The following is an 8,337-nucleotide window of genomic DNA, read 5'->3' as shown; positions in this document are numbered from 1 at the left end:
CCCTGCAAGAAGAACAGAAGGGTGCAAAGAGCGTGTGCCTGAATTTGTGAGAGATGGATAGGAGAGTAGGGTATAGGAAATAGAGTAAGGAAGAATTGAGTGGGTTGATGAAAGGAGTGATACAATAAAATAAGGTATTGTTTCACATGTTATTAAGACTGAGAAGCCAATCGTGCTATACTGGGACGGGAAGAGAAGGATTAGCTCCCAGTGTGTGGATCACAGTAAGAGGAGACAGCATGTGATGTTTTAGATAGCATCTGCTTAAAATGACAATCATAAAATATTTGACACAATTGTGCAGAAAGCTTGTATGAAGACATCAACTGATTTGCTTAACCTATGCCTACCCATCTAAAGTACAGGCTGGTTTTGGTTGTTTTCATGTCCGAATGCTTGAAGAACACTCCTTGAAAAATTGTTTATTTTTAAATCATGAAACACTTACAGTATGTACATTTAATTATAGCACGCTATAGTTATCTCTTTTCAACAAGCATGGAAAATGGTGTCTTACAAATTAAAGTTACATATCTTGTCAAAAATATAGATAACAATTGTGTTCTCTAAATGATAAAGGGTTGTTGCTGCACAGTATAAGCATTGTAGTTTCTGAAAATAAAACACCTACGGGGCACAGAAGTAATGCTTTTTTAGCGTGTGAATTGAATACAACATGAATGAATAAGCATTGTAATAACTGCTGACATACATACAGCGAGACATCAGTAAAATTGTTTTTTATTTTCCCAAGAGTCCACACAATTTAAAAGATTTGCCACTGAATATATAAATTCTAAATCCATATACATGATTTTAATTGTTGTAGATTAACCTTTAAAAAGACAACAGTAATCTACAAAAGATCAAGATAATAAGATTTATAATATTCAACAAAAGCAGTAAGATTATGCAAAAAGCCCAAATCTGGTATTTCAAAAGCCTCAATCGTGAAAAACCCTTAACTACATATACAGTGTATATGAGAGGACCTAAAGTATGGTGCACCCTGGTTTTCCATCCATGCTGTCCGACTTTAATCAGCCAGTGTGCCTTTCCTCCACACGTACGCGCGGTTTGGCTTTCAAGTGCATATAACAGCAGCCACGCAGTGTAAAGTGGCTGTGGTAATGGGAGTACACAGGGCTCACTGGTAATGAGTTTGATTCTCATCATCTCCATATCCCCAACTTCTTTTCAACTCCACTGCTTCCTCTCCCCACTCTCCAGCTTCTCCATTGTCCCCGCTGAACTTGAGTGAATGCTTTTGGCGCAGCTTTCCACTTCACTCTGGTAACTGAAGTCTCCTCTGCCAACTTCCTCCTTTCTCATGTGTTCTTCTTCCATGTTAGACTCTACCAAGACTGCCTCATCAGTGACCTCTCTGAACTGGCTTTACAATTATGGCAGTTTAAGTGTTGATTGTGTCTCGAAACTGCTTTTATGCACTTGTTTTAGAGTAGCAAGAGATTAATGCTGCATGGCTGCCTGGTGAGCAGCATCAGGTGAATGTGCCAGGACTATTTAGATAAGGAGGTGATTTGTTACTTATGTTTGAAATTATTTTGTCAAAACTCAGGCTTATTTTGACAAAGGCTTAAGGAGAAAGCCTATGAATGTTGTGTTTTTGGAAAATCAAATGACAAACATCTTAAAACAATTTGTTCACTACAACTTTGCTCAGTGAATTCATTTGATGATCATAGTCTTTTTTAATTGAAGACGGGGTTAATCCTGTGCAGCTCTCAGGTGTCAAAGTCTCTCAACTACAGTAGTAGTTAAAAGAGTACTTGTGTACGTCTCTAATACCCTTTGCTAGATTAGGCAGGGTTTAATATAATGACCAATGTTGTATGTTCGCACAGTGCCTGGAGCAGAAGAGAGAGACTCATATGAGATTTGGCTAAAAGAAAGCATACACAGACTTAGCCGTCAGGCTGCCAGAGGCTCGATATGCTATTACAAGACTTGGTTACATCAGCAACTTAAAGTTTCTTTCCTATTTTGTCAATACAAATACAAACACTACATTCTAATAGATTGAAAAGTCAACTGCATTCATTTATTTTCCATCATTCCTCATTATGAAAACACAAGTCATTTCTGAGATTTGGGACTTTTTGAAGGTGAGCTATTTAGACAGAGCTTGTGCTGGTGAACATGTTGGCAATTCCACTGAAGACAAATTACACACACATTAAGATCCCCTCTCAACTTCCTTGTTTCCTCTCATGTGTCTGCATAAAGATTTCTTTTAATGTTTTAAAGTATTTGTATGACATCAGGGTGTTTATGTTTGAGAACTTTACACCCTGCGCTGAATTCCTAGGGGTCTCAATAGTTTTCCCTTTAGTTTACTGACACATATTTCTTACTATTTGTATTTCTTACTCAAAAAATGACACATTCATTGCTGAAAACACATTGCAAAATTGTATTCAAAGTATGCACATAGATGTTATAAATGGCATACACAGTTATGCATAACATTTTAGTGTCCGTTCGAATATTTCAGATGGTTTCCTCGCGCATAATGGACTGTCATGTTTCTGGGCGCAGGTGCTGTTTCCCTGTTCATCCTTACAGGCCCAAACGGAGACCAACTGGGAGCAGGTGCAGTTTCCCTGTTCATCCTTACAGGCTCAAAAGGAGACCAACTGGGAGCAGGTGCAGTTTCCCTGTTCATCCTTACAGGCCCAAACGGAGACCAACTGGGAGCAGGTGCAGTTTCCCTGTTCATCCTTACAGGCCCAAACGGAGACCAACTGGGAGCAGGTGCTGTTTCCCTGTTCATCCTTACAGGCCCAAACGGAGACCAACTGGGAGCAGGTGCAGTTTCCCTGTTCATCCTTACAGGCCCAAACGGAGACCAACTGGGAGCAGGTGCTGTTTCCCTGTTCATCCTTACAGGCCCAAACGGAGACCAACTGGGAGCAGGTGCAGTTTCCCTGTTCATCCTTACAGGCCCAAAAGGACTCGGAGACCAACTGGGGGCAGGTGCAGTTTCCCTGTTCATCCTTACAGGCCCAAACGGAGACCAACTGGGAGCAGGTGCAGTTTCCCTGTTCATCCTTACAGGCCCAAACGGAGACCAACTGGGGGCAGGTGCAGTTTCCCTGTTCATCCTTACAGGCTCAAAAGGACTCGGAAACCAACTGGGAGCAGGTGCAGTTTCCCTGTTCATCCTTACAGGCCCAAACGGAGACCAACTGGGGGCGGGTGCAGTTTCCCTGTTCATCCTTACAGGCCCAAACGGAGACCAACTGGGAGCAGGTGCAGTTTCCCTGTTCATCCTTACAGGCTCAAAAGGACTCGGAGACCAACTGGGAGAAGGTGTAGTTGGCCTGTTTGTCTTTGCAGGCCCAAACGGAGATGGAGCAGAAAGAGGATTTGTCAGAGATGTTGACAGGACTGCTTGTGGTTGCCTTTTTGGTTGATGTCATTTGTTTTTGGAACTTAATAGCATCTCTTGTTTTTTGGATGCCTGCCTTTTCATGGATGTACTGTAGGCCTTCCTCATCATGACCATCTCTTCCTTTTCAATCTGGAAGGACTTCCTGTCAAAAGCCATAGCATTGTTTTTGGCTTGAAAGGCCTTTCTCTCCATAAGTTGCTCCCTGAGTTCTTTGTTGAAGCGTTCTCTTTTCTTCTCCATGTACTCCTTCTCCACCTGGAAGGCATATCTTTCCTCAGCACACTCGCTCTGAATGGTTTCTCTCTCTTGCTGGTCAGGCTTTGCCTTTCCATCTCCAGAGCCTCATTCATGCTGTTTAAATGTGTCTCTTCCCATATTGGTTTGGGTGCCTTTGCCTCTGTCAGCCACTCCAGCATGTTATTCTCAACAGGGAACCAGCCTGCTGTTTCATGCACCACATTGTTGCTTTGGGGGTAAAGCAGTGACTGGCTCTGCATCACTGAAGGCTGGAGGGGAAAGTACTCAATAACGTCATTGGTGAAGAAACAGTTAGCCTCGCTGTACACATGGATGTTGTTTCCCTGAAACTGCTGGCCATTTCCATCCAGCCAGAAGAACTCTTCACCATGTGCTGGTTCTGGTTGTTCTTGCCAAGCCACATCAGGTGATCAGAGATTCATCTATAAGGAAGAGAAAATCAGCATTGACTTGATAACAAGTGATGAACACATTTTTTAGTTTAACCTAACCTTTTTGGTGAAGTTCAAACTAACAAAGAAATATTAGATTGCACTTTTTTAAACATACATTTAACAATTTCCTTAACTAGCCCCAACTCTTTTGGAAACCTACAGTTCAGTAACATTGATGTGAATACTGTTTTCTTTCCCAACTACTGCTTATCTCAGAAACATAGAGATCTGCCAGGAAAACATTGTCTTACTTTTTAAGAACATGTGCTGGTTGTGGTTGTTCTTGGCAAACCACATCAGGTGAATACACATGCATCTATAAGGAAGAGAACATGAGCATTATAGAGATCTGTCAGCAAAAACATTGTCTTTACACTTTAACAAATGTAATACTTAGCACCCAAAAAGCTGGGTCCTCCTGTAGAAGCTCCATCGAGGAAGTCTCAGCGTAATAATTGTAATTGCAGGAGGTATTTTGTTTCTCAATGTCTCAGTGTGTTCACTCCTCAGAGATCTGTGTGCAATGACTGCTCCGGACGCTCAGAATGCTCTCTGTTGTTTAACGTTCTAATTTCTATGCATCACATTCCAAGCAGTTGCCTCGGTTTTCTCAAAATAACAAACTCAGAGTTCAGTTTCAATTAAATTCAACTCAAACGATCGTGAACAATGTTATGAGGGTCGAAAAGGGATATACAGTATTATAGGCAATACTATATTAAAGATAGCATTACCATCAGCAAGCGTTCATTTGAACTTGTCTTTGTTTATTAAAAGCTGACACAATGCTGCAGTTTGATTTGACTGTACACACTCTATTAAGAGTAATGCATTTCTCCCAGAAGGGAAATCTGATTGCATATAGAAAAATGTTTATGATAAAGAGAAGAAAAACACAAATACACAACAACCTTATATAATAAATATCAAATAAAAAAAAAGCCAAAAACTAATTAATAGTACATAAATACTACTACTACAGTATTACTACTACTACTACTACTACTACTACTACTACTACTACTACTACTACTACTACTACTACTACTACTACTACTACTACTAATAATATTATTAATAATATGATTAGATATATAAATGTGTGTAATGGTAATAAAAAGTATACTTATACTATAGTTAACATCAGCACATGATGATACATTAAAGTTAGCAAGAGTTGTGCAGCTGTGTAGCTACAGGGATACAGAATCACTGAAAACTTGAATTACCAGGAACAAATGAACTAGTTAACATAACTGTTTTCATGTACATTTTTATTCAGAAGACAGTAGTTCCAATACAAACTGTTGAGGCTTATCCTTTGATGGTAGTATTTCTTAACCCTTGTTGTTATTTGATTCTCTGATTTTGGAGTCCCTCCCACTTTTTTTGATCCCAGTTCTAAGTAATGGGTAATTGTACAGTGGACATTTTTGTTTCTAAAAAAGAACCTCACATTATTGTGTGACATGTACAGGTCCCTGCGGCTGGGTTATGTTGATAACAAATGGGCATTGCATTGATCATGATACATTACTTTTTTCAGTGTGTGTAGAAACACATTTATTCTGAGTGAAATTAATAGATGACAGTAACCCGAATAAATTAAACAATTGCGACTACTAATGAAACTGCCTGACACACAAGGCCTTGGTGCTCTTCCTTCAGGCCCCTCGTCAAATGGAGATGGACCCACTAACTTATTCAACAGATGTCGACTGAAGATTTGCCTTTTCCACAATCCTTTATAAAGAAATATGTGGAGAAAAGGGAATGAAAGACTCAGTATAAAGAGACAAGAAAAATGTGAATGGACTAACATACATTATTCATAACCTGACTCTAGGTTCTGTGATGCTGGACTCATAGGAGTTGGCATATAGATCATTATGGTATTGGCTAATTGTTGGAGCTATATATCTCTTTATAATATTTAATAGTTTAACATTTATTTTCTTGCTGTTTATAGTGTTTATTGTACATTTATTATTAGTTAGTGTCATAAGTTAAAGTAGTTTCTATGCTTTTATTTTGAAGGCATGTTTGGGCACTGGGTGATTAGAGCACCTGGTGTAATTGTATATATTGGAGACAGGTGGTGGTGGGAGCCAGAGCACTAGTAGGCAAACGGTTTTTTATCAGGGTGTTTCAAGCCACACAAAGGAAAGCCATAGGAAAGGCTTAAGGAAAGAGATAATAGGAAACCTGTTCATTGTACTTTGTTATTGGAATAAAATGCACAAATGGAGGTTCTTGTCTGGACTTGGATGATCATTGCCCTGCGTAAGATCCGCCAACTAGTACCTCAGCGGCTGTTTTAGTTCTATAGGATATTGGCCGCTACAGTAATGTTCCTATAGGAATATTCTGCGCTGCCTTTTTTCCTCAATTTCAATTCCTTCAGTTGTATAGTTATGTAGCTTTTATCTCTGCCCAGGTCTGATAAGACTTTATGAAACTAAAACTAAAATGAGTTGACAAAACTGTTTCCAGCAATATGAGGCTCTTTGACTGAAGTGAAGGTCAAGGCCTTTAAAAAAGATATTTCATAGCCTTATGAAACTAATTATTGGTTAACCATTGATGTGTTGCTTTGTGAATGCCCCAGTGTGACAATATTGTATAACAACATTTGAAATAGTTTTAAAAATCACATACTTTCTGTTTGGATATAACTATCTTCTAATAAAATATTACATAGATTAATATCAGTTATCCAATTACATCTTATTTTTTCTGAGATAACATTGATGAATAACAATACATGTTGGAACACCCAAATCAAAAGCTAAGTATTTTATGCATGTGAGAATGCTATGTCTCAAAACAGAAACTTTATTTCTGATAGCTAAGTGTTTTGATGATGTTGACTTTAAATACATGATCTTACGCCTTGAGTGTCAAACAGAACAACATCATGAGTGTTCATTTGTTTAACTTGTTCTGTAATATTTTGGTTTGCAGACTAACCTTGCTGCAGCTTCATCTAAAAAAGAGAGCCTGAATATTAGATGAGGTGCAACCATTTCTATGAATACTTATAGAGATATTGTCAGACCAGACCGCCATTAACAATCCAGAGGGTCATCAACACTGTCAAGTGGCCTCTGGCAAAGTGAGGGGGGGTCGATGCCAGGAGGAGCGCAGCGTGGAAAAGGGTGAAACTTGCCCTTAAGCAAGTCTAATTGAGCATAATGAATGGTGATTAGGAGGACAAATGAATTTGAAATCTACAACACACAGATAATGCTCGATGTGGATAGCCTAATAGCAATGTCTACATGACTAGAATTGGATCTCAAACTCAAACATCTATTTTTAATTACGCAATATGCATATCAATTCCAATGACTCTTGGCAAGCCCTTTGTGTACAACGGCTTGGCATTGAAGCTGTTGTACTTGGTATTTATCCGTATGGTTCATTGCACTTATTGTATTGCTTTGGATAAAAGGGTCAGCTAAATTAAATGTAATAAAACATTTAATGTGTGACTACACAATAATGACACTAGATGGAGCTACAAGACATTTTATGTACAACATTAGAGGACTTTGTCCACTCTGGATATGATATCATCTTTAAGCAACACCAGCTCATCAGGTCAACAGATGACAACACAGGGGTACATGATGCAGATTAGCCGTTTCCAACCTGCTGATTGCCCCCATTACTTCTTATTATCCGGATGGATGAGTGACAACTTTAAATTACCAATTCAATCTTCAAATGCCTTTTCCCCCTTTCTGAGCCTTCTTTTAGGTCGTACACAGTGTAAGATTGAAGATTGGGATACTATCTGTCACCAACGTAATGTATTAGCAAACTTAATTAAATATCAAAAAGCTTTTGCTAAGGAGTTTAGCAGATGTTTTGTACAGGGCATTATTTCGGTTTTTACGAAGGTCAGGGATTATATTAAGGAATTATGGTTGTGCAATCCACACTCTGCAGAAGGGGACGATAAATGCACATAAAAGCTGTTTGCCAACCGCCATTAAAACAAATAAGAAGAAATATAAGCACTTGTTGGAGCCATAGACTGTAGGTTGGAGCAAGCGAGCTTCCCATTCATATGAATTCCCTCCTGTCCCAATAGAGGGAGACATTGTGCTACACATTAAACATAAGTGGTAGTTATAAGACTGTTGTCATTGTTACACAGTACTTGACCAAAACAATGTTTTTCCCAATTGCAATTAGAAGGTTAAGCATGGTCAGTCTCAGGTC

Source organism: Notothenia rossii (genome assembly GCF_949606895.1).
Source record: "Notothenia rossii genome assembly, chromosome: 1".
In the NCBI taxonomy this organism is placed as follows: domain Eukaryota; kingdom Metazoa; phylum Chordata; class Actinopteri; order Perciformes; family Nototheniidae; genus Notothenia; species Notothenia rossii.
This window is presented reverse-complemented; position numbering follows the sequence as displayed.